The sequence below is a fragment of the Pinus tabuliformis genome, chromosome 7 (genome assembly GCF_031772625.1).
Source record: "Pinus tabuliformis cultivar Carrire ecotype Pingquan chromosome 7, CPIR1, whole genome shotgun sequence".
Lineage (NCBI taxonomy): Eukaryota > Viridiplantae > Streptophyta > Pinopsida > Pinales > Pinaceae > Pinus > Pinus tabuliformis.
In genome coordinates this window covers 909,971,907-909,984,439 of record NC_142293.1, presented here as the reverse complement: position 1 = coordinate 909,984,439, position 12,533 = coordinate 909,971,907, and the positions used below count along the sequence as shown (strand labels likewise).

At 33.6% G+C, this 12,533-nt stretch overlaps 1 pseudogene; it reads right to left on the bottom strand.

The window, feature by feature from the left end:
* Window positions 1-6,719: 6,719 nt before the first annotated feature.
* Window positions 6,720-11,845, bottom strand: LOC149250589 (putative mannitol dehydrogenase; annotated as a pseudogene).
* Between the last annotated feature and the right edge of the window lie 688 nt (window positions 11,846-12,533).

Below are 12,533 nucleotides of genomic sequence, written 5' to 3'. Positions count from 1 at the left end.
ACTGTGATGATGCACATGTGGATGATGACTGCAAAGTGAGATGTGAATTGGTGAATCCAACCGTAGCTGATGGATTTCGTGAAGATGAAATTGGCAATGAACATATGCATGCTCGGATATCCCACCATAGTGTAGATGAACATTATGTTGATGATATGTGTGGTTTATTTTTTGAAACAGATATTAATTGTGGCAATACAGTAAGTGCAATATTTGATGAAGAATTGAAGGTTGAAGTTGCCACTATAGTAGCAAGATATGAAGCAGTTGTAATTTCTCATGAAGCAGTATGTGATCTAGCAACAAATGATGATCAAGAACATGATAAAGTGATTGAATAGTTTTTGATGAGAATATCCACTGACCACATAATAGTGGAAGATAGTTTTAGTGAAGTTGAAAAGAAGGCAGAGAAGGAAGAGGTAGAGCAGGAAGTTGTCACTAAAGAGCATAATATAGATGCTTTTAACATTGCTTCTGAATATGCAGGTGTTCAGAATAGCATGAGTGAAAAAATTGAAAACAAGGTTGTTAATAAATTTGATGCAGATTTGAGGCTCATTGAAGAATGCATTCAAAAACCAATAAAGCAAATTGATTCGAGTCTTAAAGAAGCAACTAAAATAAAAGAATTGAATGAAATGGTGAATACTGATCTTGAGTGTGCAGATTACAGGGAAAATGTAGTAGTACTTGACGATGGAAATGAAAAGAATGATATGGATGTTTCTGAAGACAAAGATGAATGCGTTGAAACCATTTTTCAGCAATGGAATCAAGAAGAGATAAGATTCTGGTATCAGGAAATATGGCAAAAAGAAAATCAGGAATATGAAACACAAGCAACAAAGCAAAGACAACAGTTTGAAGATCCAATGCTTTGGCAACAGTCAATAGTTGAATGAATATTTGAAGAGGAAGTTGTCGAAGACATGATCCAATTATTTCATAGAACAAGCTCACGTCAAGTCAAAGAAAAATTGCAGCAGCAACAAGTGAATAAAGCTTACAACAAGAAAGCGCAACAGAGAGTTAAGGAATTTCGAGGATTTAAAATTTGGAAGAACCGAAAAAAATGCAAAATTGTGAAAGTCTTCAATAATTGTAAGATTTGAAATTTGGAAGAAGTGAAAAAAGAATGCAAAATTATGAAAGTCTTGAGTCATTGTAAGCCTATCTGAGACATAGAACAACAGGCATGTTTGAGTTTGAGTCAATTTCTATTGTAATCCTAACAGGGAAAGTTGAGTCATGTTTGATTTATGTTGATTCATATGGTCATAATTAAGGGGGAGTGTTAGAAATTTTAATTACTCCCGCATGAGGAGTTGACTAAAATTGGAGAGTTAGTTAACTGAGTGTTGAGCGGGGAGTCAAGTTGAGTGATGGATAAAGAGTTAAGTACAATCCATATTTAGGGTATGAGTTAACTGAGTTAAGTCTGTGCGCATGTCAATATATTTTAGGCAATTCACTAGTTGGAAAAGGTTAAATACCCTTCACCGAGTTCCTTGTAACAATCATGTTTTCTGTGATCAACAAAAGAGCCGCAGCTCATGTGTTTTGTGTGTGAATTTGTGTTTTGACTCCTCTACCTTTACAACATAATATTCTCCAGCTTCTGAATCAATGGGAAATGCAATATGTATTATGTGGATTTGATCTTTTTGTTGAATGCATTAAAATGAATACCAGGTATTACAGACAAAGAATGGCACGATTGACTGACTACCCTCACCCGAGAAGGAAGCAATAACACGAGCGATCCATGGAAGAAAACATATTATAATCAACTCATATAAATCAACTCACCCATATAAATCAACCTACAAACGTTTCACAAAAATATTATAATATTACAATACATTTTCACCCATATAAATCAACTCACAATCATTTCACAAACAAACGTTTCACAAAAATATTATAATATTACAATACATTTTCACCCATATAAATCAACTCACAAACATTTCACAAAAATATTATTGGGCTTGCACCCAATAACCAGGACTTCCCAAGAGGTCACCCATCCTAGATCTCCTCTGGCTCAAGCACGCTTAACTATGGAGTTTTCCCCACAATCAAGCCCACTTAGCTTGCCACCCCATTTGCAAAACCTTAGCAAGTATTGTGCCTCATGAACCATTCAAGAAGAGATCCCTTCACTCTTTTTTGAATTTAAGTATTAGGGGGTTTAAGCAATGCATTATATTAGATATCATTTTTGGGATTTAAATAGTTTGTTAAGGAAAAAAAACTCATCCATTGCCAACTCATTGAAATTTAAAAGTTAACATTAAAACCATAAAACTAATATTATAATATCTATAATATTATATTAACATAAATGTATGATTGAAACAGGCATTCAAGTGAAAACAAGTACGATGATATAAAATATTCATTTGAACAATATAGTGCTATAACAAATATCACTATATAGGGTTCAACCAAATTAATGAGCTTCGTAGTCTACCCAAGTGAGCATCTCATAGTTTACCTAGTTTTTATTAAAAAATTTCTATTATAAAAAAAAAAAAAAAAAAAAAAAAAAAAAAAAAAAAAAAAAAACTTGTCATATATATATATATATATATATATATATATATATATATTCAAATTCCTGTTGATTTTAAATCAAACAAATTTATTTGAAATTTAGTCAAAAAAGAGAGAAAGGTGAAGACAAACCTTGAAGAGGGAAAACATAGTGATTCAAATTTATTATTAAAACCAATTATATATATTAAATTTAATACTAATATCTAATATTTTATTGAGAATTTTATATTATATACTATATTAACAATAGTAAAACTTAATCTTATCTAAATTAGGTTAATATTGAAAACCTAAAATCTAAAAATACTATTATAACTTAAAACTATTAATTCTGGTTATAAAACCATGTTAATATTTTCACAGTTGGTTGACACTACAATTTTAATATTTTTATTTTTAATTTTATTTCTGTAATCTTCATATTTGTTGAAAAATAACTTGTGAACCTTTTCAGTGTGCTTTGTAAAAAGTTAATTTAAGTAGCTTTGAAACATATGATTTAGTTATGCAAGAAAGTTAATTGTGTGAAGTTTATTTATTGATCTAGTGGGATTACAAGAAAATAGTGGCATCTTTTAAGTTGATACCATCAGATAAAAAAAAATTAAGAAAAAGATTTAAGTAGCCAATTCCAATAGAGGAAATATACATAGTACTAATTTGGTGACCAAAACTACGCAGTTACAAAATCAATACAGTGTTATTTATGTTTTATCAAGTTAAAACAAACACCGAAAATATCAAGGATTTATTACAACTACAGTCATTTAACTAAAATGATTTATAATGTCAATCTCATTGTACTCATTGTTGAAAATAAATAAAACTTTTCAATATTTAAATTAAATAATATAATTTTATATAGATATAATAATACAAAATTAAAAAACACTTTTAATTAACTTATAAATATTTCAATGTAGAAAATAGACAAATTATTGGGAAATCCATATTAACTATTATATATATAATAATAATAATAATAATGTACGTTATTGTTTATCTTCCTAGAATATGTTAATTATAAATGCAAAAATGTAATTAAAATAAAAATAATTTGAAAATATGTAACTCATTCAATTTTTAATATAAAAATATTAATAATAATTAATTATCCTAAAATATAATTTCTAATATAAAATATTAATAATAATCAATTATCTAAAAATACAATTTAAACAATAAAAAATTACAGATGGTCTATAAATAAGATATTAAAGATTTATCAACCACTAAAAAAGACTTGCAAAAAATGAGATTTGATCTCCAAACTTTAGTAAATCAATAATTAAGATGAATCTATTCCAATAACTAGTAAATGTATTTCTTAACTATACCATAAACTTGGTAGAGATTCAAAAAATTTAAATTAAAAGAAGTTGAATTGTATACCATAAATGTGGTCAGCTCCAAAGAACTTAGATTAAAAAAGTTGAATTTAACTTGATGGAGTTTCAAACTGTAAAAGGATATGAAGGAAATCTTTGGGCCTCTGCGCCGGAACTCATCTGAAAATATTATGATTATTTTTCCCTATAATCTCTTTATTTAGCTCTGCCGACCTCTGCAACACTATGCATCTTCATATTAGACTGACTGAGAGATCCTGAGTTGCTACCTACCAGAAGTCAGCATTCGATAGGAATTCATTGCCGACCTCCACGTTACATTTATCGGCATGTGACGCAGTTTTGGGTGTTTATAAATTCCGCCATCTTCACCTCAGCATTCATCCAACTCGACTAGTGTTGCGCTACTGCAAACTCATAGCTCATATTCTTCATTTAAATTACAGATTCCATTGTGAATCGCTGAGCCACAGCTGAGCATTTGAGAGAGTCGAAGATCGAAAGAATGGAAGCTAAGCGTGGCAGTTTTACTGTTGGGCAAATCGAATTGAGGAACTTTTGCCCGGCCGACTTGGAAGACCTGTACGAATGGGCTAGTGACGAAGAAGTGATCAAGTTCATGACATGGGAAGCTTTTAAATCCAAGGAGAAACTCAGGGAGTTTCTGCTGAAGGTGGTGATTCCTCATCCATGGTTCAAGGCTATATGTTTCAGAGGGAAGCCTATTGGTCACGTCATGCTCAAACAAGGAACCGATATTCACAACTGCCGAGCTGAGATGGGTTATGCCATCGCTAGAAGATATTGGGGGATGGGCTTCACCACCGAAGCGGTGACAACGGCACTTAAAATGGGATTCAAAGAATTGCAGGGAGTGAAGAGAATTGAAGCTCTTGTGCTCCCTGAAAACGTGGCCTCGGCGCGAGTTCTGGAGAAGGCCGGATTTGTTAAGGAAACTTTCCTTCGTAACTACGTCCACCTGAAAGGAGCCGTTAGACACTGTCTACTCTTTAGCTATGTTGTTTAGACATCAGTAACAGTAGCTTGCATGATACGGATTTTCATGGAGTCCTGTTTTTATTATTAGCTATGGTCTCAAAAGTGTAAAGAGAGGCCGATACTATTATCAAATTAATTTCAGTATTATAAAAGTTTTTACAATATTAATTTCTTCAAATAAATAAATGCAGCCGACTAACGGTGGCTTACGATAGCCCAGATCTGATGTCATTCTATTTGGATGTAATTTCAGGTTGTTTTACATTCTTTAATAATGTAGTTTTACATGAATAAATTATTACCCTTTCGGTTTTATTGGTTGGAGATCTCTTTCTCCAGTTTTCTTAAACGTTATTCAGCCATTCAATTTGGCTCGTTATGCATTGTTCTAATTTCACTTCAGGTTCATGTAAATTTTATTGGGTTCGCTTTGGTCGTTGACAATGTGCTCGGTTGCCTTGATAAATCTTTTTATGAATTTTGGAGATTTTGATTTGGTTTGATATTTATTTTTAAATATTGATATTATCCACAGCAGACACTTGCATTCAGAAGTAATATTATAGTTGTTATGATGATGCACATATAAGTGATGTCAGAGTGATTGGGATATGATGTTTGAATCTTTAGAAAATGGTTTGTAAAAGAGATTTGAATGTTTGAATCTTTAGAAAATCAAATGATTTACAAAAATGAATGAATTTTCAAATATTTAAAATGGAAATTTATGATAGTGGAGATATGACCTTTGATACTATATACATTTCATACTCTTTACAGCGTATTATTTGAAGGAATATTATATTTAGTTTTGAATTGATTAGGATAAATAAATTTTATATTATTTAAAAATCTAAAGGTGTAAATAATCTTTTAAATGGTAACATATCATCCATTGCGGATATTTGGTATGAGACCAGGAGGTGGTGGCAAGCCAGAAAGTGGGATCAATTTAAGCCCATAAGAAACTAAACCTGCAAAATATGGGACGATGGAATTATCCTGGCCTCAAAATTGCAGAAAGAAAAACTCCCTATCATTTGGGTGAAAATTGTGCCTAAGAATAATTGGAGAAAAATAATATTGTGCCTAATATTATCAAGGCGAACACATGTGAGTTGATAGTCAATGGAAAGGTCCAATGCAGCAATCACCTGGGTAAATAAATGTAAAATCAACAAAAACCACCACAATAAGCTGGATTCTTTAGGACATTGCATCTCGTGAAGCCCACATCGCTCCATAGTATGTTGTAGCATTCAGGTCTTTGTGATCAAATTCGTAATTAAAATGGCGTAATTGATGAAGAGATTTGAAGACTAAATAGATGGCTTTCCTTGTATAATTTGAATAGATGCAAAGAAGGAAATGCGAACCTTCACACCGTGGCATGTTCCAAAGGGTAAAGGGCAAATGCTTTAGCTCAAGAAACAAAAGGGAGTTTGAAACATAATATTCCAAAACCGTTAAGAGTTATTAAATGCCAAACATGAAAAAAAACACCTCCCAACTCAAAAAGGTCATGAACAAGTATGGCAATTTATTCCTTCCCAAAGAACCGTCTCTGAAATCCTTCAGAACCAGAAATGAAGATTCAAGCAACGGAAGTGTCTTTCTACCCGAAATGTAAACAAAATTGACCTCAGCTATCCTCCACCGTACTATAACTAAACTAAAATGAAATTGAATCAAATGTTTTGTGCAATCTCACCCATGTTGGAAAACTATTAGGAAGTCGTTGAAGACGCAAAAGGAAATTAACTGCACAGAAAGTCAAAGTCTAGCAAGCGTCCATCACTTTTGGCATCAGCTCAAAAATCCGCTCAGAATTCCTGCATGCAGCACAAGGCTTCTTAGGTCTTTATATTTAACTTCTGATACATACAAGGAATCTAGAAACCCTGCAAGTAAAACAACCGAGAACTCTGGACTTCACAATCCTCCGTGAACCTGCGTACTGGTTTTCCTGGGAAAACACTGCAAATAACACTTAAAACCATGATGAACTTGCTTCTTTCAATAGATAAGAGTAGTGGCGCAACTTTCAAGCCACGTTATTGCATAAACCAACCGCCCACGATAAAAAGACGCAACATCATGGCATAAAACAACAACCCACGTAGTGACTTAACTTTAAAGCCATATCATTCCATAAACAACGCATATCATTCCATAAACAATGCAGGATAATTAAATCATGTAACAGATGTCAAATCTGGCAAAAAATAGACGAAAATGCAAAGGGAACTGATTCGAAAGAAAGGGTATCAACTTCTCATTGTCCCAAAAGTACAAAGGGAGGCTTATATACTTATGAAGTTAGGAATTGTTGAATTTCTAATTAAAAAGTAAAAGTATTTTTCAAAAACATATTAAAAATTGAAAATAATGAATATTGGAAACCATATAACATCTACAGTCTAAATTATTATTATTATATATATATATATTAAAATCTCAATTGTATTGTCACTTTGGGTATTGGTTAACTTTTACACAAACATATGCTTCCACAATTGTAACTCTTCTCCAACATTGATTCATTTTCTTCGTGAAACCTGCCACATTAGTGCAGTCTAATAGGAAATATTGTAAAGAAAGGTTGAGAAATCTTTCTTTATATATAAATATATATTTTTAAAATGTTTTGAATTGATTTAAAAATGAGCAGTTTGTATCAAATCTACTGTGCTTGTCCCAAGTAAGATACAATTTTGATATTTCATTTACTTAATTATTCATAAATCTTTTTAATATTTCTACTCCTTATTTGTTCACAATGGACAGTGCAGATCATTGTTGCTGTGAACTTTGCATGGTCTTTCCATAAATTTGACCGCACCAAAAATGGGATCCATAGATTTAGAGAAGCCCACTCTTGAATAAACTCCATTTCTAATTTTTCATTTTTTAATTCTGGTAGTGACATGTAGCATATTTCCTTCAGGTTGGCATCTCCTCACATATCACCTTAAGAGGGATTGATAGAGTCGGAAGTTCAACAATTGTTTTTGTGGAATTCTGAATTAGGCTCTTAAATATATCAAATTATAATTTTTATAAACCACTGCCATTGTACATAATTGAATTAAATGTAAACTTTATAAACCACATACATGTTATTAGTAAGTAATCTTAAAAGTAACATGTTAAGAGTGACATGGTTCATAAAATGACTTAATGCAATGTAAAAACAAATTATTAATGTTTAAAACACCGGTGAATCCATATCTAAATTTAAATTTGAAATTTGGTAACTTATACACACACACATCAACCGGATTTAGCTCAGGTCGTTGGCATAAATGTTGATAACAAGTTAGTAAGTAATCTTAAAAGTAACATGTTAAGAGTGACATGGTTCATAAAATGACTTAATGTAATGTAAAAACAAATTATTGATGTTTAAAACACCGGTGGATCTATATCCAAATTTAAATGTGAAATCTGTGTAACTTATACACACACACATCAACCAGATTTAGCTCAGGTGTTTGGAATAAATGTTGTTAACTTGTTATCGCCCCCAAATAGGTTCAATCCCTCCATGTGATGTATTGAGTTCATAATGGATATTTTTTGTAATGGCTTCTAACCTTAATATATGAGCAATCCTCTAAGGACCGAAACATTTATATTCCTCATATGGAATATAAAGAGATTTCTTATGGAAAAAAATATTTTCCTCTTCACTCTTCAACCAGCAAACAAGCAATTCAAAATTAGTGATGAAAGGAATATCTTTCTTTTTATTTTTACATGATCATTAACCAAATAAGAACAACATGAGTAAACAAATATCTATTACAAAATAAATTCAACAATAGAATTGAAAGAAACGTTATTGTAGGAGGTCCTGTTTCACCTAGCAGTCCAGCATCTTCCAGCTTTCATAACAACAACTCCTATTCCAAGCAAATGTGGGGAACAAGAGGACTATGCTATTGCCCTAATTCCCTTGCACCTTCATTTAAAAAAATTACATCTTCCTTCATATATATATATATAACTACATCTTCCTACATTTAATTCTTAAAATATATAATAAATTTAACAAAATTAACTCATCTAAAAACATAAAATAACTACTAAATTAACTAATCCATAAATGTAAAATAACTACACATTAACAACGAAATTTTCTCATTGATGTTGGGAATCGGTGAAATCATGTTCACAATGTTTGGTACAAACCAAAGAGATAGTTGAGTTGGTGTTAGTTATCTTGCATAGAGCAGTCACTCATTTGAATCCAAAGGTTATAAAGCTATTTGTTAAATATTTTCAAAGTTTCATGATATCATTGTTGTAATACTTAAAAAGAAATTATTGGTCTTATACAAAAAGAAATTATTGGTCTTATACAAAAAGAAATTTATATGCGTAGGTATACATAAATGAGTCAATCACAGATAATGAATGGTGTGCCTTACAATTGCAACCATGATTGTGCCCTCGTTGGGAATTTTGAATGGCTCCCTCTACCAAATCTAATATCCTTTCTACCTTACTATCTGCTTCATCATATTTACTTAAATCAGCATCACTATTGTACAAGAACAGTCCTTGCCTTGGGTGGTTTCTCATCAACAAAGACAGAAAGGAAGGAGCGTTGTGGGTTTGGGCATGGGAAGTTCCATGAAAATCCACTGCATTACCATCCAGAGTATTGAGGTCTCTGGCATCACCATCATCATCAAAAGGGGCAGGCATGCTTAGGTCCAATAGTTCCACTCTTGCAGGCAGTTGTTGTAGCTTAGGGGTCTCCTTGTTGCCATAACTAGTAATTATAGTATCTGAAGCTCCGCTACCCCAATGGCGTCTCTTTTGACCACCCAAAGCCTTACCTAAAGAAAAACCATTTTTATAGATTGAGCATTCATTGATCCTTAGAATCTTCTTACCTAAAATAGCAGTAGACTCAATTGTCCTCGTTCCATCTTTGGCTTTGGCACCAGAAACCTTAGTCCTCTCCTTTGCAAGAGACTTGTGGAAATTTCCAGGTAGCTGAGAGCCCAATCCAGTACTGAGCTCGTTAGCTATGTCTTCTTCTAGGCTCTCATTCTCATAAATAAATTAATTACACAAAATTAAACTATAACATAATTATGCAAACTTTATTAACCAAATTCTTCAAGCTCTCGGCCATCTATTACATTCTACGAGTTACAGTTCCTAGTTTCTCACATCCTCATTCAGCCATAAACCTACTCTTCTATGAGAGCTAAAAGCTTCTCGCCAGCTATAACACATTTCCTGAGTTTCCTTCACTCCTCCAATCAAACTCCCCACAACAAATCGATGGGCTGCACACACCAAAATTAAAATTAAATCCCAGCTTCCATGTGATTAACACCCAAATTCTTGTTCAAGAAAACAGTAGAGAAATCCAAAATTTAGAGATAGCATATCTGCCTAAGCTGTGGATGCCTTTGACACTCTCAATTTGATTGAAATATAATTTTTTTCATATCTTTTATCTACAAGACAAAAGGGCACGGAGGACTTACCCATAACAACAGTAGGAGCAGCAAATTGCACAGGCTTTTCTGGCAAACCATCTATGACCAACTTACCATTCACCTTTAGCAAATTAAGGAGGGGCTTCACAGCATGATTAGCAGAGACTGTGTCAATAATATATTCTACAGACTTGACTGCAGCCTGCATCTATTTCTCATCTTTGCTGATGACAAAGTGATCTACTCCTAAAATTTCTCTCACTTCCTTTTCCTTGCTAGGCGATGTACTTATCACCGTCACTTGCAACCCAAAAGCTTTTCCAAATTTGACAGCCATGTGTCCCAAACCGCCAAGCCCCACCACGCCCAGGCTCTTTCCAGGCTCCGTCATCTGGAAATATTTCATGGGGCTGTACACCGTTATTCCCGCACATATAAAATTTGGTGCAGCGGCATCCAATGGAATATTCTCTGGTACCTTCACCACAAAACTACTTACAACCCACAAACCACCCAAATTATTAAAACCCTATTTAACCAATATAAAGAAAAAGTATTAATGCCATTTGTCTCCGGTTTTATATAAAAGAGACAAACCACCCATCTCGGCAAGGCCTGCCGGAACTTGGCGCAATTAAATTTTCCGAGGTTTTGAGTCAATTGGGAGATTCCCGAAACTTGTTGATCCCATTCCAAACATGAACAAGATTATATGGACAGAAAAGGAAGCCTTTTATGGCGAGTTTAGCCCATATGCCCTAAAACAAAAATGGTTGCATGAGTTGGGATAATGATTAATCACCTCTGGTTACAAACCATCAAGTATGAGTAACCTCCAAAAGTGACAGAACCATCAACATCGGTGCTACCATACGTCCAAATGACCACCTCACAATACTGTTCTTGGCCTTTGCTACAAGAATCGCAATGATGGCAACTTCCAACCATACAGGCCACGCCCACACAATCTCCAGAAGAAAAACTCTTCACTTTTGAACCAACTTCAACTACTATACCTACTATTTCATGGTTGCAAAAATAGAATTGCGAGTAATTTAAAATTGAGCATGAACTTCTAGGCATATACTCTTTCTGTCTTGCTATTTGATGTGAAGCAGTGTTGAAGATCATGAAGACATTACCCAGGAACCATTGGGTATTGGGAAGCTTTCCATTCATTACCAATTTTATGTAGATCAGTGTGATAGATTCCGCAGTATACGATCTTGAAAGTAACATCATGCGGCCCAGTTTCTGTTTCAAGGCAATTTAAATGTAAGTTTTTTTGAAATGGGTATCAATAGAAGCAAACAATTTAAATGTAAGTTTTCTGCAAATGGGGATCAATAAAAGCAGTTATGAGAGTAAAGCGAGGAGAAACTTGCGAGTGGAATTGAAGGGCGAGAGAATTCCTGACTCGTCTCTAGCAGCCCATCCTTGAACATTAGGCTGACCTACTTCCTTAACCATCTTCTTTTCTTCACAACACTCATAAATAAATTTGATTCACTTAGAAGGAGCAGCTAAGCAGAGGAATATAAAGAACAGATTTGAGGAGACAACAGGTGTTGGGATGGGTATTTAAAAGGTCAAGTATGGCAGGATATAGCAGGATGACCACTGAATAATCGAGAGCTAAATTCATAGTTAGGCAGCAAGGCAGGTCGTGCACAGTAGAAACCGGAAACATTATTGTAGCAGGTTGTGGAAGGACCCAGAAACATTATTGCAGGGAGTCGTGGAAGAGCAGAAAGTGGAAAGTGGGAGGAGCAGAAATCGGAAAGCGGTTTTGGTGAGGGAGGAATAGTCCGATAACATATGCTAGATGTCAATTAAACCAGATGCTAGTGGGACGCCAGATGTCAATCAGAGAATCAATAGGTAGATGACTAAACTCATTCAAAGGAAGGCCTATCAACCTAATAAATATAAAATAATAATATACAATTTAATTGACAACAAATAAAATGTAGTTTTGAATAAGAAATGATTGTTTTAAAAACGACAACAAATAACGGGCTTGCCATCGGCCATTTAAAGTGCCCCGATAGCGCCCATTCACCCTACATATCAATGCAGAGGTTGTATGTTCGAATACCATAATATATCGTACCTTTTTATTGTTGGGTATTTTTAAACGGGAAAATACCAAAACCAA